Below are 24,114 nucleotides of genomic sequence, written 5' to 3'. Positions count from 1 at the left end.
TGACTTATTTTGCTTAGCATAATACATTCTAGTTCTATCCATTTTGTTTCAAATGACAGTAGTTTATTCTTTTTTGATGGCTGAGTAATATTCCATTGTATGTATACACCACATCTTTTTTTTATCTATTCATCAGTCAGTGGACACTTGAGCTTTCTCCATAGTTTGGCTATTGTTGATAATCCTGCTATAAGCTTGCATTATTATTATGACAACTTGTCTTAATTGTTTTCCCTACTCCTTGTTGCTAGCCAGCATCCCATCCAAAGGGGTTAGTAGTGATAGAAGGGGGAGTTAATCACAGGGTGTGTTGGATTAGTATTCTGATATTACTGTCTTCAACTGGTAGAAATACTTTTAAAAATAATTTAAAATTGTGAATAATTCCACTTCACAATATTCTTGTCCCAAGTGTTAAAAATGCTATTGATGCTGACTGTGTAGTTCCAGGTGCTGGTGCAGTGGAAGTGACAATAGCAGAAGCCTTGATTAAATATAAGCCCCATGTAAAGGGCAGGTCCCAACTTGGAGTTCAAGCATTTGCTGATGCACTGCTCATTATTCCTAAAGTTCTTGCTCAGAACGCTGGTTTAGATCTTCAGGAAACAGTAAAGTTCAAGCAGAATATTCAGAATCAGGTGAACTTGTGGATGTGGACTTGAACACAGGTGAGCCAATGGTTGCAGCGGAAGTAGGCACGCGGGATAGCTATTGTGTAAAAAACCAGCTTCTTCACACTGCACTGTGATTGCCACCAACATTCTCCTGGTTAATGAGATCATGCAAGCTGTAATGTCTTCTCGAAAAGATTGAACGTAAACTTCCCTTGTGCCATCTGAATATGAAGACTCTGCAGAGTGATCCCAAGAATATAGCCATGGCGATTTTGTCCAAGCTTCAAATGATTTCCAAAAGAATTTTCTTTGCCCGTGTGAAAAAGAGAACACTGACACTCACATTCTGAAGTTCTGAAATTATAATTACAGTATTTTTTTTAAACTGCATTCCAGTGTACATGTGCTAAGCAGGCTACTTTTACCCAATGAACAGAAATCTGAGCTTTTGCTTCAGTGATGTAAAACTACCATGTTAGATAAATATATGTTATCTACCTTATTAAATGTTCCTTGAATAACAAAAAACAAAGAACAAACAAAAGGAGGTAGGTAGAGAAACTAAATAGGTGACTGTAAGATAATCATAGGTTAGCAAATTGGAAAATTAGGTCATTTCCTTCTTTGTCTTAAATTTCTATCACCTGTGTACCTCAAAGTTACACTTCTGTCCCATTAATAGCTCTTGCAAGTGACACATTTTTTCCAAGGTATCATTTTCAAATACCTTCTTTTACTAAAGAGAATGCTAACTGTTGAAAGGATATATTCAATTTCAGTCATCTCATTTACAGCCTGAGAACAGCTTAAGGTCAGCTGAATTTGCTTCAGTAGCTAAAGAACACACTGTTAAAATTTATCATAGCAGATTCTGAAAAATTAAATGAACAGTGAGACACCATTTTAAAAAATTGGTCTGTGTTTTATCCCTGGGCTTTTCCTGATCATAGCCCAGTAACAATAAAGAAACAAACATTTCTCTAAGCTGTGGCTATTCATTTAAGCTGTCATTGTCACCCACTCTGGTAAACAAGAATGCAAATGAAAAGAGCCATGTTGGCTTCTGTTCTTTGAGAGACTCTAGAGAGAACTTGGCATCTGGCAGATGGAAAATAAAAATAGTGGGTTTGTGTTTTGCTAATTATAGATCTCTAAAACAATAGATATGTCAGGAAAACACATGTTGAAAAAAATGAAAAGCAAAGCACAGCCATCCACACGTTACTTTAGAGAAACATTTTCATGTTTTAGGTGCTAAACTTGGATGCTTGCTAAAGAAATTTATTTTTAGCAAGAGAAAAGAAAACTGTGTACACAAGTATGGCTGTGTGTGTACCCATGTGTGAATGAAGTTAAGAGAGGAAGAGGGAGAGAGGCAGAGAGGCAGAGAAGGATAGAGCAAGAGGAAGAGAGAGATTGGTTAATTTCCTTTTTAGGAGGTTTGGTTTAAACACGTTTCCCTGAATTCAGGAGCCCATCTGCGGGGAGCAAAGGCCTAATACTCAACAGATCTTCAGTGCTGATTTCATAGTCAGAAGGGCTGCTCTACTTTCCTTTTCTGAAAAAGTAGAGGTGAGAAGCTTTTGCATGGGCTCCGCTATTTGGTTTGGATAAGTATGTGCCCTAGAATACAAGAAATCCCTGGATGCAAAAGAGATGAAATAGGTGTCCAGAATTTTACAGCATGCTGTAAAATGTCAGGGACTTTCTAATTTTCCCCAGACAGCATTGAACTTGATCCATATTAGTGAATTAGCTAAGTCTTCAAGGAATTAAGGTATATTTGTACTTCAGGATATAAACACATTCAATTCCATTTCATATTAGTGCATTTTTCTGGCCTAAGTTAACTTGATATTAAACAACAGAAATTAACAGGATAAAATATAGTTATTTTTCAGAAATTTATATTTTAAAATGTGGTGTCATTAACATTGTAATGAGACTGAGGTTTGCACAGAGAGTTGAACAGAGGCTTTTCTTTCCAGGAAGCAACTTTATTTGTGCTGGCGTGGGCTCAGTGGGTTTATAACCTGAAAAACTGAGCCCCTAGCACAGTGAGGTGTAGCCTTTTATAAATTTTCTACTTCTTTTTCTCCCATACATGGTAACATACTAACACACAGTCTGATTGGGTGGTCTCATGTTACAGGATCATGAGGGATGTCACACACAGACATACAGAATCATGAGGAATGTCATGTACTCGCACATAGCTGGATTGCTTTCCCTTATCTTGAGGGTTTTTTTTTTTTGTTACCACATTCCTCAGGGAGGGGACTCTCCCACAACATTATTTATTCTTTTCATTCTTCTATGAATGTAACTTTAGGACTTGATACACATTTCATTAAAATATAGGAAGAATCATCCATGGGCAATACGCAAACTTAACCTTTTGGGGTAAGGCAAGGATGTCATTAACAAAATAGTTACATTAATTGTTTTAACTGTTTATAGACAAAGGCCCTTAAGCACAGGGTGTGGGCATGGTGTGCTCTAAGGGCAAACAGCAAGGTTGTGATTTGTCTCTAAAGAGTTTAAAAACAATTACAAAATTAAGTGAAAGTCAGTCTTCTATTTATTATCATCAAGCACTTGTGCAATTTTAAATGTCAGTGATAGAGTGCACCTCCCTGTCTGGGCAGACTGTTTCCAGGCTGCTCTTTACAGAACTTACTGTTTAATCCTTGCAAATACCCTATGAAGTAGGGACTATTAATATCCCATTTTACAGAGGGAGAATCTGAGGCTTAAAGACGTTAATTTGTTGGAGTAATATCAGTCGGTGATATCATGAGGGACCACATTTAAAACTAATATGCCATGTTGTCTTCCTAAAACAGTTTTGGGTATTAAATTGTATTGACCTCCCCTTACCCCACCATAGAGAAATTCAATGATTCCATAAATTAATTTCTTTCAGATAACCCTGTTCTAGAAATTTTTCCATCCCTATAAAGCCTTAGAACTGCATTTATGAATAAAACTCAAGCTCCAGATTTCTGCTCTCAAAAAGAAAAGTCACTAATACATCCATGACTGGTTTTATTAGATCCTTGTCAGATGTGGTCCTTAATCAAAAGCAGACATAAAGAAAATACAATATCTGTAATTCTTCTCCAGAGTTAGGTTGAGTGGTTAGAGATTGCACTGTCAACCACCAATGAGTAAATGGAACTATGTAGAACCTGCACATCAAAAGTATGGCCTTATCAAAATGTCACTGGGAGATATTTAATATCCTTAGAAGTATGACCATCAGAGATTCCTCCAGAAGACATTTAGCACATCCCTGACTATAAGAATAGTGGTAGATATCTATCAGCATTAGTAGATATCTAAGTGGAGAGTTGTGTGTGTGTGTGTGTGTGTGTGTGTGTGTGTGTATAGGGATTAGAATTGAGTAAGCATGGAATAATGAGAGGACTTGAGAAGTCCTGTGGGGTATAGTAAAGTCTGAATTAACTCAAGGCCTGTACAAATAACCCAGCAGTCCAGGCCCACAGAGTAGGATGTGAACAGAGGGCCTCGGGCTTTGGCATAGGAGAGGTAGTGTGAAATCTATCCAGAACACCAGGACCTGGTTGAGTTCAGAGTTTCTACCTTGACAAAAGGAAGACAGGATTCCCGCTAGTGTGGAAGGGGGCTGGAACTAGGACCCTGTTGCATCCATGGTCTTTTCTGTCACAAAGATACAGAATAGTTAAGGGGTCAAATACTAATGGAAATTCTTTACTCTTTTGTCAGCTAAATTTCTTTTCCATTCCCCATAATTGATATTCTTCACCATGCTTCTGAAACTCCTGTCTTACTGCCTATTGCCTCATATAAATGTAATTCCTAATTTTCAATAATCATAGAAGCCACAGGTAAGGAATTACTTCAGCTTTTTACTAACACAGATTTAGCTAAATCTGTACTCATTTTTTTCTTTGCTTCTTTCTTCCTGTTTCAATGAAATATACCTGGGATTCTCCTAAAATAATCTTCCCAGTTTTGCTCTAGATTTCATCTCCTCCCTCCTCAGGGAACTTATTGTACTGGTTATTTCCTCTCTTTCCTGTGTCTTCAATTTCTCCCTATTTCCTTCTTCCCCAAAGAATTTAAACAGACTCCAGCCTCTTACATCATAAAAACAAACATAGCTAGTTCTGTCTTCCTTACCTCCAAATACTTTTAACTTGCTGCACTCTGGCTTTTGTGTCTATCCAGGTACTGAAATTATTTTCACCAATATGACCAAATATATCTTTGTTGTTAATTCTTTTTTTAAGTTTATTTACTTATTTTTGAGAAAGAGAGAGAGCATGAGCTGGGGAGGGGCAGAGAGAGAGGAGACAAAGAATCTGAAGCGGGTTCCAGGCTCTGAGATGTCAGCACAGAGCCCGACGTGAGGCTCAAACCCCCAACCATGAGATCATGATCTGAGCTGAAGTTGGATGCTCAACTGATCCTCCAGATACCCCTCTTTGTTGTTAATTCTAATGGATACTTTTCAACTTTTTTCTAAACGGAACCACTGTTTTTCACTCTTTTCTTTAAATATTCCTTTCTTTGTCTTCTAAATTACCCACATCCTGCTTTTTCACATGTTTTTTTCTGTTAGCCACTAAAAATCTGTTTTGCAGTGTCCTTTTCTTCTGCCAGGAATTCCAGCCCCTCCTTGGATTCCCTCCTTACTGCTCTCTCCTCTTTATCAGCACAACCCCTACTCTTCCTAAGATCAGTTTTGTTTTTATGTTCTTCAAGAATTTTTCCCTAGAATTTTGAAATATGTGCTATGTCCAAGTTTATATGCTTCCATAGCACATTTTCCTCAAACAGCACTCACCTCTATAGTGTTGTAATCAGCTGTATACTCACCTGCATTCCTCACTCTTCTCAAAACACTGCTCCCAAAACCCTCAGCATTAGCATCACTTGGGAGCTCTTTCGAACTACAAAACCTTGGGGGCACCTGTGTGGCTCAATACGTTAAGTATCTGACTTTAGTTTAGGTCATGATTGTGGAATTCGAGCCCCACATCGGGCTCTGCCCTGACAGCAAAGAGCCTGCTTCAGATCTTCTGTGTCCCTCTCTCTCTGCCCCTTCCCCACCTCCCCAAAATAAACATTTATTAAAAACAAAAAGAAATACAAAACCTCAGACCACTAAATCATATTCAGCATCCCAGGGTGATTCATACTCATATTAAAATCTTGGTGTGGTCATAATAGGAACTTGATAAATACTTGTTCAATGAAACAGAAAAATCCCTATCTGTCAAGAAGTCTAGACAGAGGAAAGCATACGTGTTGGATTGCCTTAAAGCTGAAGTGACATACCTAAAAAGCTTGAAACTACCACCAAACCGAGAAGGCTTTTTTACTCAGGTGCAGAAGATGATTTCCACACAGCTGCTCTGTGTCTGTTTGATGCAGAGAAGGGTGTGTGCATGTGTATATAATAGGGGAGGAGAGAGAGGGAAGAGAGAGAAAGAGAAGGTGACGAGAGAGTACATAGAACTAGTGAGCTTTCAAAATCTCTGCAGGTTAAACTTCGATTTGATTCCTGAGCACAGTGGAGCAGCTCAGCTCACAAGTGAGTGGGTAACTACTGTCTAAAGTGAAGCTCATGGAAGAAGCAGAATTCGGAAGCTCCTTCTAGGACAACACCAGGTCTGCTGATTTTATTCCATTTCAAAATCATAAGAACAGAGGTTTTGTATTAGATAAACACTAAAACCTATTACTTAACTTGCAATATGCTTTACTGGCTATTGATAACTCGAAGCAGGAGTCAGCAAACTGTGCCCTGTAGGCCCAAATCGTTTTGTGTCCTGTTTTTGAATTGCAGAGGTGCTAGGAACGGCTTTTACTTTTTAAAAGGGTTTTTAAGAAAGTAAAGAAGAATATACAAGAAAGACCTTAAGCTACTTGCAAATCCTAAAATATTAGCTGTCTGAAAATTGTGCCAAATTTTCAAAGGCAGGGTGATCAAGTAAGTAGACTTTACAGAAAATGTGTACTAATTCTAATTCAGAACTTTACACCAAGATCAATAACAATATCAAAAGAACCATTTTAAGGCAAACTAGTGCAACCTAAGAACAGTAACAGGAAAAGATTGTGAAGTTGACGTATGCCATCCCTGTGGTGTGAGGTGTATACATGTACACACACATACACACACACACACAACATACTTTAATGTGTTGCCTAGAAGAAACTCTTGGATATGCTTCTTAGCACATTTTCCAGAAAACACAGAAAGTAGAATTTTCCTAACAATTCTTTGCTTGTGTTTAATGGGTAGTAGAATTTATGTTCTCCAAGTTTTCACTTAAAGTTTTCGAAAGAAACCATTATTATTCTAGAAAAAAATAACTTGTCAACAAATAAGTGCAGTCATTTCACAATATTCTCATTTATTTGTATGTATTTGTTCAAAACAATGGATTCTAGCTATCGCTCCATCTCTACCAAAGTGGTGCTTAGGAAGATGCTTAGAGAGATCCGATACGCTGTGATCTCTTAGATCTGCTGTGCTCTGATGTAAATATAGTGGCAGTCTGAATAAAGATCCCGAGATCTGACTCAGAATACAAAATATAGGGTGGAAAGATCTCTTTATAAGCTCAGTTCAGGGAATGTAAGAACTTTGTTTTAAAATTTCTCAGTAGTTTGAGAGTGGGATGTGCATGTGTGTGTGTATTTTTGATACATGACCTGTTTTTTCATTAATGAATTGATACTTCACTTACTAGGTAAGGGACTTTGTGTAATTCTTACCTTTCTGTTGAGTCTGGAGATTGTGGCCGGGTATACATGCAAAAGACAAAATTATCTCTCATCACAAATGTGGAGTAATTTTTCAGAAGCACTTATCTCATAATTTCTTTGTCCTGTACAAGCTAGATAATCCAAAATAAAGTAAAAAAAAAAGATTGTTAAGGGGACTTTCTGGAATAAATCCTATGTGTATGATTATATGCAAATTATGGAGGGAGGGAATACTCATAAACGGTTGAAATTATTCTCTAATATAAATTTGCCAGATAATCTGTCATTATTACAACTTCAGTGCTGTGTGCTTATACATGGAAAAATAATTTTTGCAGGACATGTATCTGTAAATTATTTGAAAACAATTTTAATTGCTGGTGCTTCTGTGATTAGACTTGAACTTAGTTTATTCCCCTTCTGTTTTATACAGCAGCATATAATGTGACCCAGAGGGTGCTTTATAAAACTTAATGTGTTTAAGAAATCTCTAATGATGTTAATTAAGTTTGATCTTGCCTCTAGGATAGGACAGTCTTGTAAAAAAATTTTTTTTTAAATTAGCCTGTGTGACATTGAATTTTTCTCTGTATTAGGTAGTATCCCCAAAGTTAAGTGAAAAAGTAATTACTTTTACCATATCAGTTTTTAGAGGGAAGCACTGACTTTATATCAGGTATTAATGGTTTTATACCACATACCAAATTATCAACTATTTTGTTTTTTGTATGTTACTGACTCAAGTTATGGTGAATTAATTCAATTCTAGAAATATTTGTTGTGTGACTAAAATACGCACAATTACTGTTAAAGGTGTGAAAGGTAGAGAAAACGGGAGGGTCATGCCTTCAAGGTAAATTTCATAAGGATGGGATAATGTCATCTTCGTCTTTATTGAGCTCGATCATGGCACATAGACTATACATAGAAGATGCTCATTAAATGTTGGACCTGTTGAATACAAGAGTGAATCCATAATGAGTATAATGGGGAATAGATCTAAGGAAAATTTGCAGTTAACCATAGCACAACATGGACATATGGATAAATAAATGCCTTAGAAAGGTTCAGAGTCATGTGAAGGTTCTAAGCAGTCAGTAATCATACTAGATTAAGACTGGGGAGAGGAAGAAATCTAGGAAGACTGCATCACAAAGGGATTTTTGAGATGGCATTGGAGGATAGAATAGAATTTCACCAGTCAGAAACGGGTTCAAGAGTGGTCCAGACAAAAAGAAGTCGCATGAAACAAGGCATAGAGATGGTAACACATGGCAGGTGTTAGGTGACGAGTGACTACTCTGGACTGATCATAACATGAGGTACAGACTGGAAAATATGGGAAGATTGGGCTGCTCTGTTAGAATCAGAAAAAAGGAATAGTTTTCATCCTCTACTCTGTGGGATTGCCAAAATGCTCTATAATAAAGTAAATAAATCTCCTCAAACGAATTGATAGTGAAAACTATAAAACTGCTTTTGGTAAATTGTGCCAAATTTTCAAAGGCAGGGTGATCAAGTAGGTATCTTAACTTAAGCCCAAATCTGATTCAGACATAAAAGATATAACTTTGGTAATCCTTTTAGCAAACACATTGTAAAATTCTCTCTTGTATTAATTAGATTTACCTTTTGTGAATAGAAAAATTTTAGGTATTTTTATATCCACTTAAAATTATTTCACTATTTTTTTTATTAAGCCATCAAGATACTTGAGTAATAAAGCTTGATGATAAGAAAATCATGTATATAGTATACATTTAAATCCTGGTCCCTAATATTTATTTATACTTTTCATATATTACTTTAAAAATTATTTCTTGACTAAGGTTTTTTAGGAAGTATCGCAGAATTTTTCTTGAACACTTGCATTTCCATCGTATGGCAATATTGTCATATGGCCATTTGAAATTGTAAAAGACAATCATAATGAAAGGAAGCAGATGTTCATTACTCATGAGGAACCCATGTGATGTTACTACCAAAATATACATCTTCCATATCAAGAAGATATTTTTTCATTTCTGCCTTTCTCTATGTGCAATGGAATTTCCTATGTATATTATTCACTGCTGGAAATAAAATGTTTGGGGAATGATGTGATGAGATTTAAGTATCATACCAAAGGAATAGCTTTGAGAAATTAACTCAGGAGATTTGAACAGCTGTTGATTTCCTTTTGTTATTATTTCGAGGAAGTGAAACTTTTAAACTAGATTTTCCTGAGGTGGTTTATAGGTAGTTCATATACTAGGAAAAAATACAAGTTGCAGAAATCCAAGGAGAAGAAAATATTTGTGTTGAAAGGCATATTTGAGAATATGTTTAAAATCTTGTCTATTGAAATACTGTCTTCACATCTTAATGAACTTATTAGGTAAGTGAAATTTTGATATAATAGTAAATTTGCACTCATGATTCTTCTCAAAACTTATTTGAATATGAATCAGTTTCAAGAAATTCCAGGACACTTATTTGTAGTCAACGTCTGCAGTTTATGATTCTTTTGAAATGAGGGGAGATTCAGGGTCTCCTTGGTACCATCTCCTGGACCCTTGCATGTGGTCTTGTGAAGGATCACGCAAGGTTGCGATAATGTAGTAATCATAGAAATATTTGTTAAAAGCCACAACTAAGAATTTTATTTATGTTTGATTCATCAAAGGTCTGTTGCTCTGACCTTAGCCTAGTAGAGGTAATAGTTAAATATGATAATACCTTAGGTTTACATTAATATTTATAGGTAGCATTAAAGAAATATAATGTAATAAAAATAATGTAACAACAAAACCAAGTAACAGAAAACAACATAATGTTGACATTAATATTACAGATCATATTACCGGTAACAATTTTATTTTAATTTGTCAATTAGGAAGAGAGTCATTAAATCCCTTAATCTCAATAACTCTATGTTTTTTTCAGTTGTAAAATAGGTTTTTAGTAATATTTCTGTTTTGCCCTAGCTTACATTGCTAGTTTGAGAATGGGACTCCAAACCAGGACTTTTGAGTCCAAAATGATGATCCTTTCTCTTTAGTAAAGTATCGCTTGTGCCAGGAAATGACGATATAAAAGCTATTGACCCCAAACCTTCACTTCTATTTTCTCATGTATCTGAGCTAATTCCTTGATAGCAAATTTTGCAATTTGAAAACTAAAACATTCAGTGAAGAATTTAGACTTTTTTGTCTCCGTAGCCACCAGCTATGCAGAAATCCAGAATCAAGGAATATTCTGAACTAATAATGTAGAGAGCATATGGTCCCATATCCTCATTCTATGGAGGAAAACACTGGACTGATGGCTCTCTTTGTAAGACCACAGCAGGGCTCTCCATCAGGAAATGGATGTCGGAGGAAATGATTTTGCCTTTTTGGATTTTTCATTTAAATGGTCCTTTTTATATTTGAAGGGAGGGAGCATTTTCTCACATTCTTCAGCGAAAAAACAATCCAGATGTTCTGTGAAGAGGAGGTATATGCAAAATGACCTCCAATGGCCAAAGGAGCCTTAAGACCAAAGAAAAAGGCAAATAAATCCAGTTTAACAAGAAATGGCGTATTAAGAGGGCTTACAGACAGAAATGTGTCTCGGGTGGCCTCGAGATGCATATATCTCTGCAACCCCACCAAAAAAACCCCAGGTATTTCCCTTAATACCTGAAGGGACTGCCCAAGAGGAGAATGTTGGCATTAGTGATGTCAGACAAATTACTGCCTGTGTTCTTCTAGGAGTTTTATAGTTTCAGGTCTTTAATCCATTTTGAGTTTTGTTTTTGTGTATGGTATAAGAAAGTAGTTCAGTTTTACTCTTCTGCATGTAGTTGTCCAGTTTTCCAAGCACTATTTATTTATTTATTTATTTTTATATATATGAAATTTATTGACAAATTGGTTTCCATACAACACCCAGTGCTCATCCCAAAAGGTGCCCTCCTCAATACCCATCACCCACCCTCCCCTCCCTCCCACCCCCCATCAACCCTCAGTTTGTTCTCAGTTTTTAACAGTCTCTTATGCCAAGCACTATTTATTTAAAAGACTGTCTTTCCCCCATTGTATATTCTTGCCTCTTTTGTCATAGATTAATTGACCATACATAAGTGAATTTTTTTCCTGGGCTCTATCCTGTTCCATTGATTTATATGTCTATTTTTGTGCCAGTACCATACTGTTTTGATGAAGGTATCTTTGTAGCATATATTGAAATCTGGAATTGTGATGCCTCCAGCTTTTTGTTCTCTCTCAGGATTGCTTTGGCTATTCAGGGTCTTTTATGATTCCATAGAAGTGTTAGGATTATTTGTTCTAGTTTTGCAAAACCTGCTATTGGTATTTTGATAGGGATTGCATTGAATCCTGTAGATTGCTTTAGATAATATGGGCATTTGACAATATTCTTTCAGTCCATGAGCATGAGATATCTTTCCATTTGTGCCATTTCCAATTTTTTTCTTCATTGTTTTATAGTTTTCAGAGTATAGGTCTTTCAACTCTTTGGTTAAGTTTGTTCCTAGATATTCCAATCTTTTTGGTGCAATTGTAAATGGTGTTAAAATTTTTCTTTATATGATTTCATTGCTAGTGTATAATAATGATACTGATTTCTAGGTATTAATTTTATATTCTTCCACTTTACTGAATTTGTTTATTACTATTAGTAGCTTTTGGTGGAATCTTTTAGGATTTTCTAAATACAGTATTCTGTAAATAGTGGTAATTTAACTTCTTTACAAATATGGATACCTCGTTGTTGTTTTTTTTTATTGTCTGATTGTTGTGCCTAGGACTTCTAGTACTATGTTAAATAAAAGTAACAAGAGTGGATGTGCTTGTCTTGTTTCTGACCTTAAAGGGAAGGCTGTCAATTTTTCACCATCAAGAATGATGTTGGCTGTGAGTTTTTCATATATGATCTTTGTTATGTTGAGATATGTTTCCTCTAACACCATTTTATTATGAATGTATGTTGAATCTTGACAAATACTTTTTCTATATCTATTGAGGTGATCATATGATTTTTATTCCCCATTTTGTTGATGTATTGTCTGACATTGATGGATCTGCAAATATTGAGCCATCTTTGCATCCCAGGAATAAATCCCATTTAATTGTGGTGAATAATCTTTAAAATGTATTGCTGTATGTGATTTGCTAAAATTTTGTTGAGGATTTTTGCATCTATGTTCATCAGGGATATTGGTCTGTAGTTTTCTTTTTTGTGTGTTATCTTTGTCTGGTTTTGCTATCAAGCTAATGCTGGCCTTGTAGAATGTATTTGGAGGCTTTCCTAAACAGAAGAAAATTTTAAAGTGATTCTTTCATGCTGTCATTTTGTAGCTGCCCCACTTTGTTGCTTAGATCTTACAAGATATACAACATGAATAATTTTGAGTTTTATTCTACCCCTCCCACCAAATATTAGAATTTAAACGTATATACTTAGATGTCGCTGGGAACTAGAAGAAAGAGATTTTATTTCATTTCATTTTTAAAACATTTTTAGATGTTTATTTATTTTTGAGAAAGAGAGAGAGCATGAGTAAGTAAGGTCAGAGAGAGAGAGGGAGACACAGAATCCGAAGCAGGCTCCAGGCTCTGATCTGTCAGCACAGAGCCCAACGTGGGGCTCGAGCTCACGAATCACAAGATCATGACCTGAGCCAAAGTCCCACACTTAGCCAACTGAGCCACCCAGGTGCCCTGAGAAGAAAGAGATTTTAAACTGAAGTGGTAAATTTCTTGCCCTTAACTTAGTGGTCTCAAAGAGGATTCCTAAATTCCCAAGATGACATAATATACTACCAGATTCCCATAAAATATCACCAACCTTGCTCAGGTTAAATAATTTGTTCTTGGACATAAAAACCAGGTGACTTGTTTTGCTTCCAATCAGAAGGAAGTTTCATAGCCCCTGCAGAAGGTAGCCAGGAGAAAGTTTCCCTGTAGCTAGTTATGGAGAGCATGCAGTTGAGAACATTAGCAGGCAGTGTTCTTTTGGCTGCTTTAGTGAAATACAAAGTACTAGGTTCTGTCTGTACTTTAAAATACAGATCATAAGTAAGAGATTTACAAAAATATAAGTAGAAACCATAGTCTTATGTATATTCTCAATCTGTTTACCCACATGTTTATCTAGAAAATGTTAATATTAAGCAAAAAATAGTAGGAAAGAAAATAATCTCTTCAGATTTCAACTTCAATCTGGGATTTGGTTTCTACTTATTTGTATGAGATAACGGAGGTTTACAATAAAAAAAGTATTAAATGATAGGTTTGAAAGCAGTGAAGTAAAGAGCTGTTTTTAAGTAAAGTGGCAAGATTGGATTTCTTCCTTTAAGTTTGGATTCTTAAGTGCTTTTACCTCAGGGATAATAGGTGTAAGCAGGAAAACTCAGAAGAAAAACCCTTCTCTCTTGCTAGCCATTGCAGGAATGAAAGGATTATGTTTAGGAGATATGGGAGAAGAAAAGGCAAGAAAGTAGTCATAGTTCTTTATATTAATTTGGTTGTACTAAAACTATAGGCTATGGATGAAAGTTTAAAATATCTCTAATTTTTAACATACTATTTAAATTTCAATAAAGGCTAATTCTGGGATGCTGAAATTTAGAAATCAGATTAACCTAAACCAAGAGTAGAAAAAAATAAATAAATCTCTAAACTGATTTGCTGAAGACTAATATTCTTACCTGAAATCAACTGTGCACTGTGTAATTTTTTTAGATTAGTTTATTCTTTTGTAGTTGATGCTATCTTCCTCAATAAAACACTCTAAGTTCATGAGAAATAAGATAACGTTGAAACTACTGAATATTCAGTTTATAGTTATACAGAAAGCAGATAACAACTATGGATCAAATGATGTGGAAAACACAGTTTTAGGGTAAACAATTGTAAGCAAATATTTAATGTGATATTATACTGGGGTTAATTTGCTCTTACGATGTCCATGCATTTAACAGTAATGAAAGAATTTAAAAATATTTCAGTGATCCTTTCATATTTATAATCTTTTACCATGTGGTAGTATATTTCAAAGTACTTTAAAAACCTATACATATGTTTCTGTAGTAAACTGAGTGATATATAGAAAGATATGTATGTTTTTTTACAATACACTTGTTACAAACAGAATAAAATAAGCAAAAGGAATTAGTGGCGTTCATTGGAGATTATATTGGAGATTGATACCAATTTATCCTATCAGCTAAGGTTTAATAGTGGGCAAAATGTTCTACCATTTTGCAATTAAATGGATCATTTTTTTTATTCATTCTGAAATTACTGAAAAATTTCTATTTTCCATTTCTTTCATTAAGTTTTGAGAATAATTGCATTTTTTAAAGAGGCAAAATAATGGTGATATCAATAAATGACATTGTTAGGAATAATAACAGGAAGAACAGAGACTGAAACCATAGTGCTAAGTATTTCCTGAAACTGCATATTGGCTCAGCTCTGATAAGGTTTATATAATTTAAAATAAATTCATATTCATGGTGAAATAAAGCAGAAAATTCAATTTCACTTTTAAAATTCCTTAAGCAGAAACACGTAGAGAGTTCAGGCCAGTGCTCTATCTAGTTATTAATTCACAATAGGAATTCTACCTTTTCCTTTCCTCCCTCTTCCTTCTTATCTCTTTCCTTACACATTTATTGAGTACTGACTGTGTGGGTAGCATTGTTTGGTGCGGAGCATGTAAAAAGATAAATAGCCTCTGTCTTTAAGGGGTTCACAATTAATAGTTAAGCAGTCTTGAAAATTTAACTTAGTTTGAAGAAACTAAACTTAAAGAGATTTAAAAGGAGAAAAGTCATTAGGGATAGCCAATTCATGTTTAATTATTAAGAAACTCAGAAACAAGATCTACAACCATATTCTTTGTCTAATGTACTTAAGACTGATTTTATAATCTATTAGCTCAATGAGGAGAGCTATCCAGTTGTTGGAATGAAACAGGTAGCCTTGTTTCATCCTGAATTATAGAGACAGAGGGTGGTATTAGAAGACCACAGGGAACAGATCTTTGAAACTGTGTCTCCCATGTGGCAGTAACCATTCTCCTTTTTCTTCTGACCTAAAAATATAGCTAGAGAAGCATAAAAAGGGGAAAGAGTAAAAATATTTTTATACTTGCTCTGTATCACCTAATCTTATAATGTCAGCAAGATATTTGAAGAATTTCTTTGTCTTGTGGGTATTTATCTTTCCTCAGTCAAAAGAGTTTAGCAAATGGCAACATAATGAACAGTGCAAAAACCACTGTTAGGTGACAGTTTGCAATCCAAGCATGCTCTACGAATCCCCGTTATTATTCCCCTCTGCTTTCTTTATTATTTTCTATCTTATTCTGTTTAAAGCATTCCTTTACTTGATACAGCATCTTTTCAATACCTCGTTTCTGTAAAATCAACTGCCAGTGCTAATCGCAGAGGCTCAGTACATGTGCAAGAGTGGAGACCTCAGAGATAACATCTTTATCTAAAGTTTTATAGAGCCCAAGACTATATTCTTATCTTTTAATGCTCTCTGCAGCAGCTGCACTTATCTTTCATGAAAAGGTTTGAAATGTGATGAAAATGCTAACAAATTGGCCAAAACATAACATTTTCTTTTTAGTATCATTAAAGATTAGGGTGAGTGACTTATTTTCTTAAATTATCCATATGCAACTGTGGTCATTACTGACCCCTTAATTATAGCTATTAGATTACATAGAATTTCAATGCATTTTGAACCCTTCTTATTATTTCGAATCAAATATTTTGTTTCCGTGATACCAACATTACTGCTCCAATCTTCAAGATTATATCTTTAATAGCTAAGTTTTGCCTCATTCTATTCATATAGAAGTAAATAATATTAATGTGTAATATCTCAAATGATATCCCTACCCTCACTATCCCCACAAAATACTCACTTTTACTTAATGATAAATAATGTAAAGAGACACACATTTTAAAATTAAATGCCTAGAAGTCACAAACCACTTTAGATTCAGACAAATTACCGAAACTACTTTTCCTTTTTTTTTTTTTCAAGTTTATTTATTTGTGGAGAGGGGAGAGGCAGAGAAAGGGAGAGAGAGAATCCCAAGCAGATTCTGCACTGACAGTATGGAGCCCCATGTGGAGATCAAACTCATGAACTGTGAAATCGTGACCTGAGCCGAAACCAAGAGTAGGACACTTAACCAACTGAGCCATCCAGGTGCCCCATACTAACTTTTCTATAATTTCTATTGGTATGCCTGACTGAAAATCACTGTTTTTTATTTGCTCGGATAAGGGCTATTATAATAATGATAATGGCTAACATTTATTTTGTACCTACCATATGAGAGCCGTTATGCTGCCTTACTTGGAATATTTTATTAATTCACACAATAATTGTAATATCTTCATTTTATAGATGAGGTTAAGTATTTTGCCCCAATTTGCACAGGCAGAAACTGACATAACCAGGATTTGAACCCTTGTCTTTGTGAGTGATGCCAAAACCAGCTTCTCTCTCCTCCACACACACATTCAATGCCTATAGTATAATTTGTCTTTTATTTACCTTGCTATCCAGGTGCCTCTGAGGATGAATGAAATTGATTTACTTAGGACTTTCAGAGCCATATTTTGCATGATAATGATTTTCTTTTTATCCTTCAGATTGCCACTTTATTTTCTATCCACAAGGTCTAATGCATTTTTATGAAATTTTGTTTTTTCTGAGAACACTTATCTCTGTATCCCCTGTGCATAGCACACTTTCTGGCAAATGGAATACGTTTAGCAAATATTTACTGAATGAATAGATTTATATATAATTTTTATTTTAAAAATAGATCAAACTATACATTTTGCTAATACCTATCATTAAATAAGTTCAGAACTTCAGTCGGAACATCATGCCAAATCAATAAGTTCATTTAAGATATATTATGTTTAATAGATCCTTGGTTTTCCTTGGTATGCTTGTACCATAATTAATTACCCAACCCACTATTTTTAAAATTTTAAGTAGTGTTCAATTTTTAGCATTTGTTATCAGTGTTGGGAGGCATATTCCTATACTTCATTCTTAATATATAGCTATGACTAATTATTTAAGAAATGGCATTACTAGGCCAAAGGATAGGTACATCTACAAGTTTTGGAAGACCCTGATAAAAATCTAGAAAGGTACGCCAACTTATCCGAAGGAGATGACTTAGAAAAAAAAGCATGCTTAGATAAAATATAGACTTTATTTACTGCTACAACAGATTTGCTACAATATTCTGAGCAAGCCACCTAACCTATGTATGAATTTATTGATAACATCCTCGGTGGAGATTTTAATGCCTGTTATAAGACAGAAGTAGTCATAGAACATGCCAAAAACACTCAAAACTCAAAAATAAGAAAAGAAATCATCCAATTCAAAAGTGGGTGAAAGATTTGAATAGACCTTCACCAAAGAAGAGGTAAGGATGGCAAATGAGCATATGGAAAGATGCTCAACATAGTTTGTCATTAGGGAAATGAAAACAAAATTCACAGGTACCGTTACACACACATTAGAATGATCAAAATAAAAAAAAGGCAAACAGAAAACAGACAATAGCAATTCCTGGTGAGGATGTAGAACAATTGCAACTCTCATTCCTGGACGCTGGTAATGCAAAATGGTGCAACTACTCTGAAAAACAATTGGGAAGATTATTATAAAGTTAATTGTATTTGTACCATATAATCCAGCAATTTCACTTCTGGGTATTTGCCCAAGAAAAACAAAAGTTTATGTGTACATAAAAACCTATAGTGAATGTTTAGAGCAGCTTTATTCATAATTGCCCCAAACTGGGAACAACTGATGTCCTCCACCATGTGAAGGGATAAACCAACTATGGTATATCCATACAATAAGTTAATACTCTACAATATAAAAGAATGAACTATTAATACAAACCAATAATGTGGATGAATCTCAAGTGAATTCTGCCTAATGAAGTGAGACACAAAAGCCTATTTTATGACTCTCTCTATGTAACATTCTGGAAGAGGCAAAACCATAAGCACAGAGGAAAAAAAACCCACTAAATAATAGGCTCAGGGATTGGGAGTGTGTGAGGGGTTGATCACAAAGGGGCAACATGGGGAAAATTTTCTTTGGCTGACGGAACCGTTTTGTGTTTTGGCTGTGGTGGTTGTCACAAGATTTTATGCATTCATCAAAACTCAAAGACTTCACCACAAAAGAGAAAATTTATTGTATGTAAATGAAAACATAAAAACATAAAAATTTAAGCAAATACAAAATAAGGAAGCAGAGGGTAACCTATTACCTGCTACCTGTGACACCTGAAGGGCATTAAGGACGCTTGGGGTAGCCTGGTGTGTGTGTGTGTTTGTCAAAATTGGCTGAAAGATATACCCGAAACAGACCTTTAAGGTGGACATCTGCTCATCATCTGAAATGATTAGAAGCCTGTTTTTGCATTCAAAATGAGAGGATATTCTTGTGATATAGACTTAGTCCAGAATATACTTCCCTGGGCAGTTGTTAAAAGTAAATTACTTGGAGAGGCAAAGTTGAATACAGGAGTACAAAAACAAGAAGCTTAGTCAGTGTTCTTAATATTTACGATACTATTGACGCAACAGTGAATGAAGGGTTATGAAGTAGCATCACCCAAAGTGGTATTATTTTCCCTTTAGAAAATGTTTTCCCTGCAGCTACCTTTTAGTAATTATTACTCCCTTGCAATTTTGCTTTTTGCTTTTATTTCCAATTAAAAAGATAAAGTATATTCACATAGCTCTTAAAAATTAATTTGAAGAGGTTTTAAGCTATGACACTGAGTCAAACATTTCCATGGCTCTCAGGTATGACAAAAATTTAAAAAATATATGCATCAAATTATAGTTATTTCAATTATAACTATTTCAACAGAGGAGGTTATGTGATTTTAGTGAGTTTTAAATTTTATTTTAGGGAAGCTTTAGCTATGCTGAGGGGAAAAAAATTGAAACTCTGTTATCTCACTGGCTTTAAACAAAGGTTTACTTCCTGCTAAGGCAACAGTACCTTCTAGTTCAGTCTGCTCTTCTGCACAGCTTTCCTTTAGGTACTGGTGAAGGGGCCTAGAACTCGCCAATCTTGCAGCTTTGTTAGCTTGGAGTTGATTTCAACAGCCAGAAAAGAAAACCAAGAGCAAAGAGAAAGCATGCTGACTTTTATTTCCTCAGGCTGCACACCATGCGTCTATGCATCCCGTGAGTTCATATTCCACTAGTGAGAACTGTTTGTATGATTGTCTCTAGATGCAGGGGGGCTGGGAAATGAAGTTTAGCTGTGATCAAAAGAAAATGAAATCATTAGGTGAATATATAACATTGTTTCTGCCACATACTTAAAAAAAAAAAAAAACTGTTCATGGGGTGCCTGAGTGGCTCAGTCAGTTAAGTGTCCCAACTTCTGCTCCAGTCATGATTTCATGTTGGTGGGTCTGAGCCCCACATCAGGCTCTGTGCTGACAGCTCAGAGCCTGGAGGCTGCTTTGGAATCTGTGTCTCCCTCTCTCTCTGCTTCTCCCCTGCTTGTGCTCTCAAGAAATAAAATAAAACGTTAAACATTTGTTAACAAGCTGTCATGATATCTTCTAATTTCTATTAACATAAATATATTTAATTTGAAAAATGAAATAAATGTAATGGCTTGATTTTTGGGTTTCCAACCACCATTTTCTCCAGAGCAAAAATTTGGTCAGAATTTCAGACACATTTGTTTTAGAGCTAATACCTTTTCATCGTGGATAATTTAGAAGAAGCTGGGTCATGGACTTGGTTAGCAAGTTCTAATTTACTATAGACGGTATCTCTGAGATAGCTGAATAAATATATAGACAGAGATCTGAAAAAGCAATGTGCTTTTATAAAAGAGTTGTGGATATTTGATTTCTGTGAAGCCATAGGATTTACCCATTTGTATTAAATCGATTTATTATTTTGTTTATTCTTTACTTCATTCATTAACTCACCAAATTATTAATAAGTCCCTAAACATAGACCAGATAGTCTGCTAGACCTAGGATAAAGATGAAAATGCATATGTTCCCTACCCTTGAAGAAGTTTTAATGTAGGTGGGAGAATTATTTTTCAGTACTTAAAAACAAAAATGTAAACTATACAGTTGAACAAGCAGTTGTGAAGTAGCAAGATACATGTTCAAAGTGCCAGTGGGTACAGAGATGAGGGTCTACTAACTGCTTGGAAGAGAAGGAAATCAGATTATATACTTGATAAGGGATGGGCTTATGTCTGTTAAAGGTTGATATATATCCTGTAAAAGAAAATCTGGGATTGTGTCACCAAATTTATCTAGAACTGAGTAGAGTGATAAGTGTCCTCACATTATATTTGAATGGAATAAGTTACCAACTGGAAAACCTTTTGGGCATAAGTCGATTTTCTTTCCTGATTTGGACATATGCTCCTAAACTGGGGTTGGGCATACATGAATAGGATTAGGGGACTATAGATATTATATAATCTATTTGGGATATTATTTTTAAATAATAATATATATTCTTACACATAAAATTATATATAACACAATTTAATTAATACATAAAAGAATATGTAATATTTTTAAATAATATTTAAGGTTCAGGAGCCCTTTACTACTTATTATTTTAAATAATATTACATATTATTTTATATATAAAATTCTACCAAACACTTACATAAGAAATAATATTAATTCTGTGTAAACACCGTTAGGAAGCTGAAGAAGACTGAATATTTCCCAACTTATTGGGTGAGGTCACATTATAGTGACACCAAAGTCAGAAAAAAAAAAAAAAACACAGAGATGAAAACTCTTTCATAATATCCCTTAAGAACTTAGATTCAAAAAAACAAAAAAACAAAAAACCTTAATGGGGCTTTAGCAACCCAAATCTAACAATATGTAAGTGTGATATATCATGGTCAAGTGAAATTTGTCCCAGAATGAAAGGTTTTTTATTTGATAACTAATCAATGTAATCCACCGACTCAGAAAACTAAAAAAGAAAAAAAAAAAGGTATATGAGCAATCAGGAATAGAAGAAAACTTCAATTTGATAAGGGACATCTACAAAAATCCTACTGTTAAAATAATACATCATGAAGAAAGACTGAATGCATTTCGTCTGTGATCAAGAACAAATCAAGGATGTCTGTTACAACTTCTTTTCAGCTTTGTACTGGAGCTATTAAATTTATCAGGTTTGCAAGAATAAAAGCAATACATAAAATTAATTGCATTTGATATACCAGCGATGAATATTCATAAAATGAAATTAAAAAATTGTGCCACTTAAGAAATTGTGCCACTTATAGCATGAAGTTATTAAATACTTAGAGATAAATCTGCAAATGTATAAAATATAGGCATTAAAACCATAAAATATTATCAAGAGAATTAAAGCAAACCTAAATAGATGGAGAGATATATCATGTTCATGGGCCAGAATGATTAATACTTTTACAATGTTGATATTCACCAAATTGATCAATAGATTCAACAAAATCATATTCAAAAACCTAGCGGGAGATTTGTTTTTGGTAGATACTAACAAGCCAACTCTAAAATTCATATGCGAATTCTATGGAACTAAATGTAGTCAAAAGTTTAAAGATCCTTAATAAAAAAGTGTTGGATAGCTAGTCCTACCTGATTTCAACATTTATTATGAAGATACAGTAATCAAGACAGAGTGGGATGGCGTCAAGATAGACAAATAGAAATAGACTCATGCACATGAAAAACTGATATTTGACAAAAGTTCAAGACAATTTACTGGAGAAAAGTATCACTGTTTCCAAGAAATATTCTGCAATAATTGGATACCCATATGCCAAACAAAACAAAACAAAAAGCATGAACTCTGATCTCTATTTGTATCATATAAAATATTAACACAAAATGGATTATAGACCTACATATAAAACCTAAAACCACAAACCTTTTAAAGGAAAACAAAAATAAGTTTGGCTAGAGGATTTGGACTTTTTTTCATTTTGCAATTCCAAGTGTTTTTCTGAGATTAGGAAAGAGCATACTCCCCTTAGCTAGAGAAGGTAATGAAAAAAAAGAACCTAAAAATTACTGGAGACAAACTTGCCTAAAGTATAATTTTGAATAGAACACTGTACATTTAGATTCAAGTTTAATTCCTAGGGAGGAACATTCATTTTGATAGTGCCTAAGACAATGCCTTGCAAATAGTTGGCAATTAATAAGTACATTTCTAGGATAAGGTAAGAAATTCTATAGACAGTGTCAAAGAAATATTGCACTGGACAAGTTAAATAGGCAAGACTTTATTCAAGGCAATTGCAGTAGGGTAGAGAGATTGAACTGTTAATGAAAGGCAGGAGGATTTTTAAGCATTCAAATGAGCTTAAAAATGAGATAATGAAAAAGTACTGGAAGACTTTAAGAGGAAGGATAATCAATGTGATTAGAACATCTGTGTTTGCTAACTGGTACCCATTAAGATAGAGAAATAGGAGCATTGTCTTTCTTGATGATCACACTTCCAAGGGATGGCTCCAGGTACTTAAGAAAGACATTTCCAGGTCGTAAAATGGGCAAGAGGCTGGGAGAAGATTCACATTTGAAAGAGAACAGAAAAATTTACAGTTGAGAGATATCTAAAGTATATGCTCTAAGGAAAGGGAGGTCAGTGGCCAACAGTCTGAAAGAAACCGGTTTTAAAGTTTACTCAGACTGAAGGGTACTTTCAGGCCTAATGCCATCTTGGGAAACAGATTGCTGGGAATATTACCCAGAAGTCTACACGCTTACCTTTGCTCTTTTTAACAAATGTAGATTTTTACCTCATAAAAGAGGATAGAAGGATTAATGTAAATCTATTGTCATGATGGACAATAACTCAGAGAATGGGTGTATGGTATCATTTTATATGAAAGTGTATGCAATTTTACTTATTCTAAGGACCTGGAATACTGCAGCAAATGCAATGTAATGGTTCTACTTGAGGCTTATTATTATGGTTTATGAGGATTTGGCTTTATGATGATAATTCTTTTGGTAGTTAAATGGACTCCAATTTTTTGTCTAATTTTGTTTTCAACACAGTTAGCTTTACTACAAATGGATTTAAAATGTTATAAAATATTTTTTGTGGATTTTTAAATGTATAAAATTGCAAATTATGCTAATAAATCTCCATTTATGGCACATTTTGCTAAATTATCATGTTGAAATTATATATTCTGATAAAAGCAACTGAGGGTAGTAAATCATACTGCATGTTAATTTTGAGGGAAAAATGCCTTTTCTGAAATGTTGGTATTAGGTCAATTTAAGAATTAAGAGATATAGTTGATTATACACAATGCTGATTATATATAACCTTTATTATATTATATCTAAGTTGATTGTGACTATGGAGATTCCAAGGACGTTTAAAAGGAAAATATAATTGGAAAAGAAGCTGTTTTCTATTCAAATATGGTATTTGTGCTAATAATGATTTCTAAACAGGCAGGGAGACCCAAGGCAGCAAAACAAAGTCAGGCACCTGATTAAGTAAGACTTGCTCCCAAACTCTGTAGAAAGACTGGAGAAAAATCTGAAGAGGTCTGTAATGGGATAAACATTCATTATTTCCTGAGCTGAAATTTCTCCAGGGGCACATTGGCTCAGTTTATAACTCTCTTTCACAAGGTAAAAGAGGCTA

The 24,114-nt window shown here is 34.5% G+C and overlaps 1 pseudogene; it reads left to right on the top strand.

The window, feature by feature from the left end:
- The window catches only part of LOC124508326 (T-complex protein 1 subunit zeta-like), a 74,979-nt pseudogene extending 74,166 nt beyond the window's left edge, over positions 1 to 813 (top strand).
- The last annotated feature ends 23,301 nt before the right edge of the window (positions 814 to 24,114 follow it).

This window comes from Lynx rufus, unplaced genomic scaffold (genome assembly GCF_022079265.1).
Source record: "Lynx rufus isolate CCGP_SWC_20201006 ecotype Redwood Valley unplaced genomic scaffold, mLynRuf1.p SCAF_13, whole genome shotgun sequence".
Lineage (NCBI taxonomy): Eukaryota > Metazoa > Chordata > Mammalia > Carnivora > Felidae > Lynx > Lynx rufus.
The sequence above is the reverse complement of the archived record's forward strand: the minus strand, read 5'-3'. Positions and strand labels throughout refer to the sequence as shown.